This window comes from Heloderma suspectum, chromosome 13 (assembly GCF_057233095.1).
Source record: "Heloderma suspectum isolate Gila_16-S chromosome 13, 16-S_ref, whole genome shotgun sequence".
Taxonomy (NCBI): domain Eukaryota; kingdom Metazoa; phylum Chordata; class Lepidosauria; order Squamata; family Helodermatidae; genus Heloderma; species Heloderma suspectum.
Window position 1 is genome coordinate 33283886 of NC_139470.1, and position 15477 is coordinate 33299362.

The window sequence follows — 15477 nt, forward strand, 5'->3', positions numbered from 1 at the left end:
AAAAGAAAAAGGGACCCCCGTCACCCGGTAAGCTGGGGCAGGGCTTAGACAGGCAGTGCAGGGGTTGGGAAAGCCACTGGGGGCTAAGAGAATCATGGGGAGGGTGGGAGGGCTGGGGAAGGCACTACTGGGAAGGGACCTGAGAGGGGAAAAGCAGCTGGAGAGAGACAGAGAGAAACCAGAGGAAGCAGCCAAAGAGAGAGAGCTCACCTACACCTATCTCATGGGCACACCTACCACAGAGAGATTTTATGATTGGCCATCTCCCTACCCCCAGCAACCAGTTTGTGGGGGTGCCTAGGACACTTCTTAAACATTGCAGATGTGCCCGCAGACCCAGAAGTACAGAGGCTCGTGCTCTCGCCCATCCAACGCCGCCAGCAGGGGCGGCTGAAGCAGCAAAGGGCCCAGCGGGGCTCCTTGCAGCTCCTTGTGCTCAGTATTTGCTCTCGCCCTCGCACCCCATTGACTGGGCCATGTCTTCATTGGGATGTTGCTGTGTGTGCGTTCTGTAGGGACTGGCATAGCTCACTGGGAATCTTTCTGAAAATCTTTCACGTTACGTGGTCCCACTGCATATGCAGGCTGCGTCAACGTTACGGGGATCGTTTCTTTGCTTTGTACTTGAACTTTGTTCTGTGGAAGGAAGTCAGTCAAAAGTCAGGAGAGATGCTGAGTCACTGACCACAGTATGCCAGGGAAGGAGACATGCCCCCAGACCAAAAATATGGATCCTTGCCCATCTTGGCTCATTATGAGCTGCAGAGAGAGACTGGGTGAGGGGATCAGGGCGGTGGTGAACGCCTCCCTTGAGGAGGGAGTGATGCCATCAGCCCTCAAGGAGGCAGTGATAAGACCGCTCTTAAAGAAGCCCTCCTTGGATCCTCAAGTTCTGAACAACTTTCGCCCAGTCTCAAATCTGCCATTTTTGGGCAAGGTGATTGAGCGGGTGGTGGCGGTGCAGTTGAAGGCACACTTGGAAGAAACTGATTATCTAGACCCATTTCAGTCGGGCTTCAGGCCTGGGCATGGGACAGAAACGGCCTTGGTCACCTCGGTAGATGATATGAGGAGGGCTCTGGATAGGGGTGAATGCTCCTTCCTTGTTCTCCTCGACCTCTCAGTGGCTTTCGATACTGTTGTCCACGGTATCCTCCTGGACCTCCTGGAGGGGTTGGGCATTGGGGACACCATATTGCGGTGGTTCCGGTCCTTCCTCTCTGGCAGGTACCAGAGGGTAGCACCGGGAGAGGAGGGTTCGGACCCGTGGCCACTTACTTGTGGGGTGCCACAGGGTTCCATCCTCTCCCCGATGCTATTTAACATCTATGTGAAGCCGCTGGGGGCTATCATCAGGAGGTTTGGGGTGCAGTGTCATCAATATGCGGATGACACGCAGCTCTACCTCTCGTTTAAAGCTTCACCAAGGTTGGCCGTAGAATCCCTGTCCTAATGTCTGGAGACGGTGAGTGGCTGGATGGGGAGGAATAGGCTGAAGCTGAACCCTGACAAGACCGAGGTACTTTTGGTGGGAGACAAGAGGAGGCTGGGGGATGTTGACCTGGTGTTGAATGGGGTACGGCTACCCTTGAAAGACCAGGTCCACAGCCTGGGGGTCATTTTGGACTCCCAGATGTCCATGGAGGCTCAGGTGTCAGCTGTGAGCCGGACAGCGCTGTATCAACTCCATCTGATATGGCGGCTGCGCCCCTTCCTTCCCGACCATCTGCTCCCATCGGTAGTACATGCCCTGGTCTCCTCTCGTTTAGACTCCTGTAATGCGCTCTACGTGGGGTAACCCTTGAAGACGGTTCGGAAGCTGCAGCTGGTACAGAACGCGGCGGCTCACCTGATTAAAGGCAGCCGCCGGCGAGATCACATCACTCCAGTGCTCAAGGAGTTGCACTGGTTACCAGTTGTTTTCCGGGCCAAATTCAAGGTGTTGTTTTTGACCTTTAAAACCCTATATGGTTCCAGCCCAGCCTATCTCAAGGAGCGCCTCCAGCAGCACCAGACAGGCCGCTTAACAAGATCAGCCTCGGATGGCTTTCTCTCTGCTCCATCAGCCAGGACAGCTAGACTGGTGGGGACGAGGGAGAGGGCCTTTTCTGTGGTGGCTCCCACTCTGTGGAACTCCCTCCCTAGGGAACTCCGCCATGCCCCCTCTTTAATGAGCTTCCGTCGTGCATTAAAAATGTGGTTGTTCAGGCAGGCATTTGGGGTGGGTTAGGGTATTTTAGAAAATGTTTTTATTGTAGAATTTTATTGTTTTAAACTGTTTTATTGTATGTTGTACATCGCCCAGAGTGGCTGGGTGACCAGCCAGATGGGCGATTAATAAATTTAATAATAAAAAAATAAAAGAAAATATAGAGTTCTGCCTCGTGATAAGACTGCGGGGGAGTCTATGTGGGCTAGGAATGAGAAGCGCTTCTGGCATTATCTGGATTTTCGTGAAATCGCTTTTGGTCCATCCCAGGCACACGAAGCAAAAAATGCAGAGTAAACACTAACTTTAAACCTACTTTCACTGCAAGAAGATCAAACCAGCCCATGCTCCCGGAAATAAAGCCAGACTGCTTTTGATATTAATGATATTAAAGGCAAAACAGAAGTACTTTGGCCACATCATGAGAAGACAGGACACCCTGGAGAAGATGCTGATGCTAGGGAGAGTGGAAGGCAAAAGGAAGAGGGTCCGACCAAGGGCAAGGTGGATGGATGATATTCTGGAGGTGACGGACTCGACCTTGGGGAGCTGGGGGTGGACAGCCGACAGAAAGCTCTGGCATGGGCTGGTCCATGAAATCATGAAGAGTCGGAAGCGACTGACCGAATGAACAACATCAACAACTTTGCAGCTGGATGAGCTGAGTCCCACTAGTAGAAGTGGAGCCAGGGCCTGCAGGAGAAGCCGCCACCATCGGGGAAGAGGCGTGCCTGTTACTGCTGCTGCCACCACCACCACCAGGCCTTCCCTGCGGACTTCTGCCTGGCAGACCGCCAGTCCCTGCAGGACCAGGCCCCCAGGTACCGAGCCAGCTGCGCTGCTTCCACCTGCCCCTTCCTGGAGGGGCTGCATAAGCTGGCTGGCTGAGGTGGCCTGGGACAGCCAGGGCCTGCAGGAGAAGCTGCCACCACCGGGGGAGAGGCGGGCCTGCTGCTGCTGCTGCACCACCGCCACCACCACCACCACTACTGTGGACTCCTCCCTGGCAGTATTTTTAAGGGGATTTTTTAATTGGTTTTTTAAAAATTTCTAGGGGATTCTGTTGTGTTTCTAGGGGTGGGTAGCCTGCCTGATGGGGCCGCGGTGGCTTAGTGGTTAAGATGCTGAACTGCAGACTGGAAGGTCGGCAGGACAGCAGTTCGAGACCCGAGGGCCACGTGACGGAGTGAGCCCCTGTCTTCAGTCCCAGCTCCTGCCAACCTCGCAGTTTGAAAGCAAGAAATTGCAAGTAGATAAAGAGGCACCGATTTGCGGGAAAGGCAACAGCGTTCCGTGCACCTCGGTGTTCAGTCACGCCGGCCACACGACCACAGAAGCATCTTCGAGCAGTTCTGGCTCTTCAGCTTAGAAATGGAGATGAGCGCCACCCCCTAGAGTCGGACCTTTACACCTTTGTTGTTGTTCAGTCGTTCAGTCATGTCCGACTCTTCGTGACCCCATGGACCATAGCATGCCAGGCCTTCCTGTCCTGCGCTCTCTCCCGGAGTGTGCTCAAGTTCATATTCATTGCATCGGTGATGCTATCTAGCCATCTCATCCTCTGTCGTCCCCTTCTCCTTTTGCCTTCAGTCTTTCCCAGCATCAGGGTCTTTTCCAGAGAGTTTTCTCTTCGCATTAGGTGGCCAAAATATTTGAGCTTCAGCTTCAGTATCTGTCCTTCCAATGAGCACTCAGGGTTGATTTCCTTTAGGATGGACTGATTTGACCTCCTTGCAGTCCAGGGGACTCGTAAGAGTCTTCTCCAGCACTACAGTTCGAAAGCATCAATTCTTCAGCGCTCGGCCTTCCTTATAGTCCAGCTCTCACAGCCATACATTACTACTGGGAAAACCATAGCTTTGATTAGACGGACCTTTGTTGGCAAGGTGATGTCTCTGCTTCTTACTATGCTGTCTAGGTGTGCCATAGCTTTCCTCCCAAGGAGCAAGCGTCTTTTAATTTCATGGCTACAGTCACCGTCTGCAGTGATCTTGGAGCCCAAGAAAGTAAAATCTGTCACTGCTTCCATTTCTTCCCCTTCTATATGCCAGGAAGTGATGGGGCCAGATGCCATGATCTTCGTTTTTTTAATGTTGAGTTTCAAACCAGCTTTTGCACTCTCCTCTTTCACCCTCAACAAGAGGTTCTTTAGATCTTCTTCGCTTTCTGCCATTAGGGTGGTATCATCGGCGTATCGGAAGTTGTTGATAATTCTCCCGGCAATCTTAATTCCGACCCGTGATTCATCCAACCCGGCATTTCTCATGATGTACTCTGCATATAAGTTAAATAAGCAGGGTGACAATATGCAGCCTTGTCGTACTCCTTTCGCAATTTTGAACCAATCGGTTGTTCCATGTCTGGTTCTTACTGTTGCTTCTTGACCCTCGTACAGGTTTCTCAGGAGACAGGTAAGGTGGTCTGGTACTCCCATCACTTTAAGAATTTGCCACAGTTTGTTGTGATCCACACAATCAAAGGCTTTAGCGTAGTCAATGAAGCAGAAATAGACGTTTTTCTGGAATTCTCTTGCTTTCTCCATGATCCAGCGAACGTTGGCGATTTGATCTCTAGTTCCTCTGCCTCTTCGAAACCCAGCTTGTACTTCTGGTAGTTCTCGGTTCGCATACTGCTGAAGCCTAGCTTGTAGGATTTTGAGCATCACCTTGCTGGCATGTGAAATGAGCGCAATTGTGTGGTAGTTTGAACACTCTTTGGCATTGCCCTTCTTTGAGTGTTCCAGATTTGTTGGCATATTGAGTGCAGCACTTTAACAGCATCATCTTTTAGGATTTTAAATAGCTCAGCTGGAAGACTGTCATCTCCGCTAGCTTTGTTGTTACTAATGCTTCCTAAGGCCCACTTGACTTCACTCTCGAGGATGTCCGGCTCAAGTTCAGTGACCGCACTATCATGGCTATCAGGGACATTCAGATCTTTCCTGTATAGTTCTTCTGTGTATTCTTTCCACCTCTTCTTAATCTCATCTGCTTCTGTTAGGTCCCTGCCTTCTTTGTCCTTTATCATGCCCATCTTTGCACAAAACGTTCCCTTGAGATCTCCGATTTTCTTGAAGAGATCTCTAGTCTTTCCCATTCTGTTGTTTTCCTCGATTTCCTTGCATTGTTCAATTAAGAAGGCCTTCTTGTCTCTCCTTGCTATTCTCTGGAACTCTGCATTCAGTTGGATATATCTTCCCCTTTCTCCCTTGCTTTTCGCTTCCCTTCTTTCTTCAGCTACTTGTAAAGCTTCATCAGACAGCCACTTGGCTTTCTTGCATTTCTTTTTCTTTGGGATGGATTTCGTTGCTGCCTCCTGAACAATGTTACAGACCTCCGTCCATAGTTCCTCAGGCACTCTGTCTATCAAGTCTAATCCCTGAAATCTATTCCTCACCTCCACTGTATATTCATCAGGGATATGATTGAGGTCATACCTGAATGGTTTAGTGGTTTTCCCTACGTTCTTCAATTTAAGCTGAAATTTTGCAACAAGAAGGTCATGATCTGAGCCACAGTCAGCTCCAGGTCTTGTTTTTACTGACTGTATAGAGCTTCTCCATCTTTGACTGCAAAGGACATAATCAATCTGATTTCAGTATTGACCATCTGGTGATGTCCATGTGTAGAGTCCTCTCTTGTGCTGTTGGAAAAATGTTTGCTATGATCAGCGTGTTCTCTTGGCAAAACTCTATTAGTCTTTGTCCTGCTTCATTTTGTACACCAAGGCCATGCTTGCCTGTTATCCCAGTTAATTCTTGACTTCCTACTTTAGCATTCCTATCCCCTATGATGAAGAGGACATCTTTTTTTGGTGTTAGTTCTAGAAGGTGTTGTAGGTCTTCATAGAACCCATCAACCTCAACTTCTTCGGCCTCAGTGGTTGGGGCATAGACTTGAATTACTGTGATGTTGAATGGTTTGCCTTGGATTCGTACTGAGATCATTCTATCGTTTTTAAGATTGTACCCCAGTACTGCTTTTCCCACCCTTTTGTTGACTATGAGTGCTACTCCATTTCTTCTAAGGGATTCTTGCCCACAGTAGTAGATATGATGGTCACCTGAATTAAATTCGCCCATGCCTGTCCATTTGAGTTTGCTGATTCCCAAGATGTCGATGTTCAATCTTGCCATCTCATGTTTGACCACCTCCAGCTTACCTTGATTCATTGATCTGACATTCCAGGTTCCTAAACAATATTGTTCTTTACAGCATCGGACTTTCTTTTCACCACCAGACACATCCACAGCTGAGTGTCCTTTCGGCTTTGGCCCAGCCGCTTCACTCTTTCTGGCACTACTTGGAAATACCCTCTGCTCTTCCCCAGTAGTATATTGGACACCTTCCGACCTGAGGGTCTCATCTTCCGGCGTCATATCTTTTAGCCTTGTGATAATGTTCCATGGGGTTTTCTTGGCAAGAATACTGGAGTGGGTTGCCATTTCTTTCTCCAGTGGACCACATTTTGTCAGAACTCTCTGCCATGACCTGTCCGTCTTGGGTGGCCCTGCACGGCATAGCTTATGGCTTCACTGAGTTACGCAAGCCCCTTTGCCACAACAAGGCAGTGATCCATGAAGGGGTTTACACCTTTACCTTTACCTTTTTAGCCTGCCTGATAGGCGGGAGCGAGGGGTATGTGTCCACCTGATGGAGGCAGTGGGGGGAGTGTTGGGGGCAGGCCATGCCAGGTAAGGGGAACAAGGGAGAGATGTGTAGTATCTGTCCCCTGCTCCGGGCCTGTCCAGAGCCAAAGGATGGCTGGGGGAAGCATGACTCCATCTTCTGGCCTTCGTTTGCTGCTCTGCAATGCCAGGTCTGTTACCCAGAAAACCTCCCTCATCCATGACATGATCCTGGATGAGGGTGCAGACCTGGCTTGTATTACGGAGACCTGGCTGGCCGAGGCTGCTGCTCCAACCCTTGCAGCCATGTGTCCAGCTGGATTTTCGTATGCACAGCAGCCAAGGGCTGGAGATCGGGGAGGGGGAGTGGCTGTTATCTACCGAGAGTCCTTGGTCTTCACCAGACCCCCTCTCCGGGAGACCAAGGTTGCTGAGTGCATGTACTGGAGGTTGTGCCCGAAGGGCAGTCTGGGGATTCTGCTCGTGTACCGTCCACCCCGCTGCATGACTGACTCCCTGGCCGAGGTGCTTGAGGTGGTCTCTGATGTGCGTGTGCAGTCCCCTAACTTATTGGTGTTGGGGGACTTCAATGTACATTCAGAGGCCATCCTCACAGGAGCACCTGGGGACTTTATGGAGACCATGGCTTCCTGGGAGCTGCACCATATTCTAACTGGGCCCACCCATGTAGCCGGTCATGCGCTAGACTTTGTTTCTGGAGAAGCGGGGAGTGATCTGGAAGTCGGGGGTATATCCACCACCCTCTTGTCATGGACAGATCACTATCTGGTGACGTTGGACTTCTCGGTTCCACAACCCCTCCGCAGGGGTGGAGGACCCATTAAAATGGTCCACCCCAGGTGTCTTATGGATCCAAATGGATTCCCGAATGCGCTTGGGGATTCCCTGGAGCATGCCAATGGCCACTCGGTCAAGACCCTGGTGGGTGGCTGGAATGCCGCAATCACTGGGGCATTAGATTAGGTGGCTCCGAAACGCCCTCTCCCCCTGAACAGGGCTCGGACTGCACCATGGTTCAATCCGCGGTTACGAGCTCCGAAACAGGAGGTGAGACGGCTAGAGCGCCGGTGGCAGAAGTCTCGCTCCAAAGACGATCAGACACGGGCTAGAGCTGTATCTTCAGCCCATCACGTGGCAGTGAAGGCAGCAAAAAAGGAATATTATGCTGCCTGTATCGTGTCTGCAGAGCTCTGTCCCAGGAGGCTGTTCCAAGTGGTCCGGAGCCTGGTCGGTCCTGTGGCTCTGGAACCACCGGAGCATTCTAAGGCCTCCTGTGAGGCCTTGGCAAGGCACTTTGCAGATAAAATAGATCGGATAAGGAGTGTTACTCCGCACGCTGTGGATACAGTTAGTGAGCAAGAGGTGGCCTGTGGCAAACCGGTTTTGTGGAATCGGTTCCAGCTTCTTCCTTCTGATCAAGTGGACAAGGTGCTTTCATCTGTAAGGCTGACCACCTGCTTACTTGATCCTTGCCCATCTTGGCTCATTATGGGCTGCAGAGAGAGACTGGGTGAGGGGATCAGGGCGGTGGTGAACGCCTCCCTTGAGGAGGGAGTAATGCCATCAGCCCTCAAGGAGGCAGTGATAAGACCGCTCTTAAAGAAGCCCTCCTTGGATCCTCAAGTTCTGAACAACTTTCGCCCAGTCTCAAATCTGCCATTTTTGGGCAAGGTGATTGAGCGGGTGGTGGCGATGCAGTTGAAGGCACACTTGGAAGAAGCCGATTATCTAGACCCATTTCAGTCGGGCTTCAGGCTTGGGCATGGGACAGAAACGGCCTTGGTCACCTCGGTAGATGATATGAAGAGGGCTCTGGATAGGGGTGCAGTGTCATCAATATGCGGATGACACACAGCTCTACCTCTCGTTTAAAGCTTCACCAAGGTTGGCCATAGAATCCTTGTCCAAATGTCTGGAGACGGTGAGTGGCTGGATGGGGAGGAATAAGCTGAACCCTGACAAGACTGAGGTACTTCTGGTGGGAGACAAGAGGAGGCTGGGGTATGTTGACCTGGTGTTGAATGGGGTATGGGTACCCTTGAAAGACCAGGTCCGCAGCCTGTGGGTCACTTTGGACTCCCAGCTGTCCATGGAGGCTCAGGTGTCAGCTGTGAGCCGGACAGCGCTGTATCAACTCCATCTGATATGGCGGCTGCGCCCCTTCCTTCCCGACCATCTGCTCCCATCGGTAGTACAGGCCCTGGTCTCCTCTCGTTTAGACTACTGTAACGCGCTCTACGTGGGGTAACCCTTGAAGACGGTTCGGAAGCTGCAGCTGGTACAGAACGCGGCGGCTCACCTGATTAAAGGCAGCCGCCGGCGAGATCACATCACTCCAGTGCTGAAGGAGTTGCACTGGCTACCAGTTGTTTTCCGGGCCAAATTCAAGGTGTTGTTTTTGACCTTTAAAACCCTATATGGTTCCAGCCCAGCCTATCTCAAGGAGCGCCTCCAGCAGCACCAGACAGGCCGCTTAACAAGACCAGCCTCGGATGGCCTTCTCTCTGTCCCATCAGCCAGGACAGTGAGACTGGTGGGGACGAGGGAGAGGGCCTTTTCTGTGGTGGCCCCCACTCTGTGGAACTCCCTCCCTAGGGAACTCCGCCATGCCCCCTCTTTAATGAGCTTCCACCGTGTATTAAAAATGTGGTTCAGGCAGGCATTTGGGGTGGGGTAGGGTATTTTAGAAAAAGTTTTTATTGTAGAATTTTATTGTTTTAAACTGTTTTATTATATGCTGTACATCGCCCAGAGTGGCTGGGTGACCAGCCAGATGGGCGATTAATAAATTTAATAATAATAATAATAATAACAACAACAACAACAACAACAACAGAAGTGAAGGGAACTTCAGCTATTGGGTGGCATAGAAATTAAAATAAATAAATAAACACACACCATCACCCCCCTAGATGCTGCTCGGCCAGCGAGAGAGCCTTGCTCCCGCCCCCTCCATGCTCCACTGCTCAGGGAAGTTTGACAGAAGAGATGAGTGATGTCATATAGCTCGCCCCACGGCTCTCCCCTTCCCATCCGCCAGCTGCGAAGCAGCAACACTGAAGCTCGGGGACAGGTGGGCAGGCGGGAGGCGCCCCGTCCTGCAGGGGAAAGGCTGAGTTGCCTCCCTCTGCTAGCGCTGTGCAGCCAGGAGCCGCCGCTGCTGTCTGTGCTTCCCCAATCCGAACTACGCCTCCTCCTCCCCACAGACACACAGGAAAATCACACGCACTGGGGACCATTCTGAAAGGGAGACATGAATGACCCAGCGGCGGCTATCTGTGAATAGAGAAAGGAAATTGCTGTGTTACTCCGAAGGGGCAACCCAGACAATTCCAGGATTGGTGGGGCTTGTTCCCAGGCCTGTCCATGCTCCCATGCTGTACCAGCTGCCCTTTCTCCTTCCCTCCTGGGCATTCCTTAGTTGTAGGTATATGACGCCACTGCAAAGTTGTAGGTGTATCACAGCAGTGTGACTGCAAAATACTATAAGAACATCAGAAGAGCCCTGCTGGATCAGACCAGGGTCCATCCTGTCCAGCGTTCTGTTCACACAGTGGCCAACCAGCTGTCGACTGGGAACCCACAAGCAGGGCATGAGTGCAACAGCCCCCTCCCACCCATGTTCCCCAGCAACTGTTGTACACAGGCTCACTGCCTCTGGTACTGGAGGTAGCACATAGCCACCAGGACTAGTAGCCATTGATAGCCTTCTCCTCCAGGAATTTGCCTAACCCCCTTCTAATGCCATCCAAACTGGTGGCCATCACTACATCCTGTGGTAGCGAGTTCCATAGTTTGACTATGGAAGAAATACTTTTTTTATTTGTCCTGAATTTCCCACCAATCAGCTTCATGGGATGACCCCGGGTTCTAGTATTTTGAGAGAGGGAGAAAAATGTCTCCCTATCCACATTCTCCACACCATGCTAATTTTGTAGACCTCTATCATGTCTCTCCTTACCCTCCTTTTCTCCAAGCTAAACAATCCCAGCTGTTGTAACCTTCCCTCATATGGGAGATGCTCCAGCCCCTTGATCATTTTAGTTGCCCCTTTCTACACTTTTTCCAGCTCCACAATAACTTTTTTTTTAGGTCTGGAGACCAGGACTGTACATAGTATTCCAAGTGTGGTCACACCATAGATTTGTATAAGGGCAGTATATTGGCAGTTTTATTCCCAATCCCTTTTCTAATTATGCCTAACATGGTGTTCGCCTTTTTTTCCAGCGGCCGTACACTGGGTTGACATCTTCATTGAGCTGTCCACCACAACCCCAAGATCTCTTTCCTGGTTGCTCACTGCTGGTCGGGCAGATCCCATCAGGTTATACTTGAAGTTGGGATTTTTTGCCACAACATGCATCGCTTTTTGCTTGCTTAAGGGATTTATATACACAAGAGGACAGAGTCATTCAAATTATTGGATGAGAATGCTTAAACATACTTAAATTACATAGCTACCACACTTAATAAGAGACTCTTCTCTCTCAATAGCTTTCCCCCAGATCCACTTTTCCTAAACTCCACCCCAGCCAGTCCCTCACAACCAGGGATGGATGCCATACCGCCGTGTTCCTCTGCCTTCAGCTCTCCTGTTGACTCTGGTGTCTAGGATTATGAATCTGCACCAGTGATCACTTGGGGCCAATCTAAATGGAAATGCTTTGTGAAGCGATTTGGGCAAAAGCTGCATTTTCACAGAATCGAATTAGCTCTTTCCATGGTACACGCAATGCTGTTTTCCTTTGCTTTTGCAGTGTATATGGGAACTGAAGCTGCATTCGCTGGGGCGGGGTGTGTGAGTCCTGCCACGAGTAGAAATGAGTGTCAGCCATTGCATATGTGCAGGGCAACCAGTGAGCGGAGGCTTGCTCCCCCTCCCTCGCGTGTACAATGAAGCGCAATGGAGGACTTGCTTATGAGTAGACATTCATGACAAACCCCACATACCGCCCCCCCGCATGTTTATGAGGTGGGCAGGCGACCCGGAGACTGAGCAGGATGAGTGGGAGTGCAAGAGGCATGGAGAGCAGAGAGCGCGGAGCTGGCGAGGAGGGAGAGCGGCTGGTCTGTGGCCTTTGGTGCATGTTAACTGCCCAATCCACAGGCTCCCCCACCCCCAAACACAGGCTCAATGACGTGCTTCTGAGTACACGTTCATGAAAATAATCTGTTCTGGCAATCACCCTTCCTTTGCTGCGCAGCTTTGAATCAACAGGTATCCAGTGTTTCTCAGCTGTGCTCCTCTGTGGCTGCACAGCTTCAAAAGAGCAGGGCTGGCAAAGTGGAACGGAAGGCAATGAGTTACTTCCGGATAGACATGTTTACCCCGCTACTTCCCCTTCCGCCAATCAGTGCCGCTTCCACCAGCCTGTGCCGAAGCCAGCTGAGGTCACACAGCCTCCCACACTGCACCGAAGCCGCTGTGATGGGAAAATCCGACACAAAATGAGTTTGAAAAAAGCCCGGATTTCAGGCAAGAAACGCTGGGTGAGCGCCGGAGAGCAGCGTGCGTCACCTGGCACTATCAATTGGGGGTGGAGTGGAACTGAAGCAAGAGCCACGTAGATGGAGTCTTGCTGAAGCTCCCCAGTCTGGCCAGACCTCTGACAGCATCCCCTGGTGCTGGGGCTGCCCGCCCGCCTGCCCGCCCGCCTGCAGCATCCCCACTGCCTTGGCTTGCTCTTTTCCCAGCACTGAGCTAGCAACCAGCAGCCCCAACTCTTCTCTCGGGGTAGCTGGTGCCTCTGATTTCAGTGGGGCTGTGAATTCATGCCGGGTTCCAGCCAGAACTCTAGCGGCGCTTTCCAAGGTGCTGAACCTATTTGGCGGGGAGGGCTCGGCGCCTTGGATAGTTCCTTTAGAGTGCTGGCTGGTTCTGACTGAAACCTGGAATGGGTTCACAGCCCCACTGGAATCGAAGCCACCAGCCTCTGCTGCGCCTTCCCATCCAGCTAAGGGCTCAGCAGCCTCCGGGCCTCCCCAAATCCCCCGGCCAATGCCATGCCTGGAGGAAATCCTAACTGCACATCATCTTTGCTGACCCACCTGACCAATCCGACGAAAGGTGACTTCCCCCAGACATCCAGAACAGCCGTAACCAAGGCAACCACAAGTGTTTAGGGCTCCATGCCCAGGCGCATTCTAACCTCACAGAGGTCACGCAAAGCCTTTAAACACAACAAACTGTAACTTATATACACGGCATTTCTCCACAATCAATATACACAGATAAAATCATGTTAAAGTAGATGGGGACAGAAATGTGGATTAAGGTGTAAGATTCTGAAAAGGTGGTATCAAATGGAAACAAAGTATTATGAAATTGTGTGATATCACAGAATGCTCAAACAGAAGAAGAATGAATGTATATAAAGAAATGGATCCAAGATATACAAAAAGAAATTTCAAAGGAGGTATGGAACTTTGTGTTCTCCAAAGGATCATGTTTTCAGTAGCAGTTCATTAAGAAAAAATGATTCAAGGTGGCCATACAGTGACATTTAACTGCTTGGAAATGAAAAGGTGACATGGTGGAGGTGGAAACTGGATATGCCAACACATCCTCCGCCACGTGCCCAGAAAGTGGGTAGGGGGTGAAGTGCTGGCACGCGGTGAAGCAGATGATGAGTGGATTTCTTCGGCTTGATCTGGTGGCGGATCCAACTGTGTATGTACGCACGTGCGTACGCATCTCTTAGCAGCTCAGCGCCTACAGACACCCAAACGCGAGCGCTGCGCGTCCTTTGACTGCCGGGACGGAATGCGGGCAGCTGTGGGACGCAGCGGAGCCCCGGCGCCAGAGACGTCGGGCTGACCGGAGCCGCGCCGGAGCCGGTCGCGGCTGCGTCAGGGGGCCTCTGCGACCGCCGCGCCCTGCAGGCGGCGGCCGGGGCCGGGCTGATCCGGCGCGCCCGGGCGAGAGCCGCGTGGCTGCCGGGCCGCGGGCGGGGCTCGGCGAGGCGGCGCGGAAGCTCGCGGCGGAGCCGCAGACGGCGCGGCCGAGGCGGGGGGCGGCCGCGCGCCGGCGCCTCGCCGGCTGGCCGGGCGGCCTCGCGCGCGGCCCTTCCCGGGAGGCGCTCCGGCTCTGCGCGCGCCGCCGCGGGCCCCTGCAGGCGCGCCGCCGCGGCGGCAGCCGGGCGCCCGGCGCGCAGAGGCGGCGCTTCAGCGGAGGCCCGCGGGCGGCCCGGCCTCGCGGCTGCGCCGGCCCGAGGGCGCAGCGGCAGGCCGCCGAGCCAGGGCCGCGCGCGCCGCGCTGCGCCCAGGGCCCCGCCGAGAGCGCGCAGCCCTGCGAGCCGCGCCCGAGCGGAGGCGCGCGGCGCTAACCCGGCGGCGCCGCCTCCCCCCGAGCCTGCCGGCTTCGCTGTGGCGGCGGCGGCGGCCCGGCCGTGCCGGGACGCCGGGTCTGGCTCGGCAGCCTCAGTGGCAGGACTGCGCATGTGCGCCCCCGCGCGGGGCACCTCGGCGCCTTCCCCGAGCGCGGCGCCCTCGCGAGGGCAGCGGCCGCGACGCGGGCTCGGCTCGGGCCGGGCCGGGCCGGGCCTGGGCGCGCCCAGCCTGGGCGGGCCTTCCTTCTGCGGGGCGTTCCGCTGCCTGCGCCCCTCGCCGGCCGGCTCGAGGGCGGGCCCGGGCCGGAGCCGGAGGAGGAGCCGCCGCCGCCGCCGCCGGACGGGGCCCTCCGCTTTCTCGCCGGCGCGGCGCTTTCCCGGCTTCGAAGGGTGCGTGCGCGCGCGCTTTCGGGCGGGAATGGGGGGCGTCTGGTGCGGTCCAGTCCTCCGTACTTCTTACGAAATGTGCATGAGCTGGAATTGTTTATTGTGCCGCTTCTGACCACGCCTGATCTGCTGGATGCTTTTTGATAGATATACAAAGGCATAGGTTTGGGGATGCTTTCAGAACTTGTTCCTACGTTCCAAAGGCTGCTTTTCTGTGTGGCTCTGAGAATATCTCATCTTATTTTAATTATTACCATTGCCATTGCTATTATCGTTATCATTGTTATTATGGTCTGGGATGTGTGTGTGTGTGTGTGTGTAGAGAGAGAGAGAATGAGGTGTGTGTCTGAAAGGGTTTTGCAAAGGGTTTCTGCTGGCTTCCTAAGTGATATAATCATCATCATTATTATATGCAAAGGGATGCCCGTACTTTCTACTGAGCATTCCAGTCCTTTCTTCAAATGGTCCCAATTTGAAGCAGATGGAAGCAGGACAAATTGTTTAGGTTAAAGGATTTATTTGAGGGAGTTACCCCCCAAACAGGTCCACAACTGAAGGACCAGCTAGAAGGCATAAAGGTAAAGTGGTTTCAATTACACCAGGTACTCTGTTTTAATACCAACCCTATAGTTCGGAAACAGGCCACATTAACAGCATTTGAACACTTCAAGCTTATATCTGAATCCTCAACCAAAGACCTCACACCCAACATATATAAGGTATTCATTATGGAAGCCATGGGGACAACCACAGGGCTGAAATATGGGAACATGACATACAAGAAAAGATAGAGGAAAAGAAATGGAATGAAATATGGGTTAAAAAAACCATATCACTCTGTGTCAGCAAAAATAAGAGAACTTCTTGAAGGTGGTATTTAACCGCAATAACTTTAATCCATATAT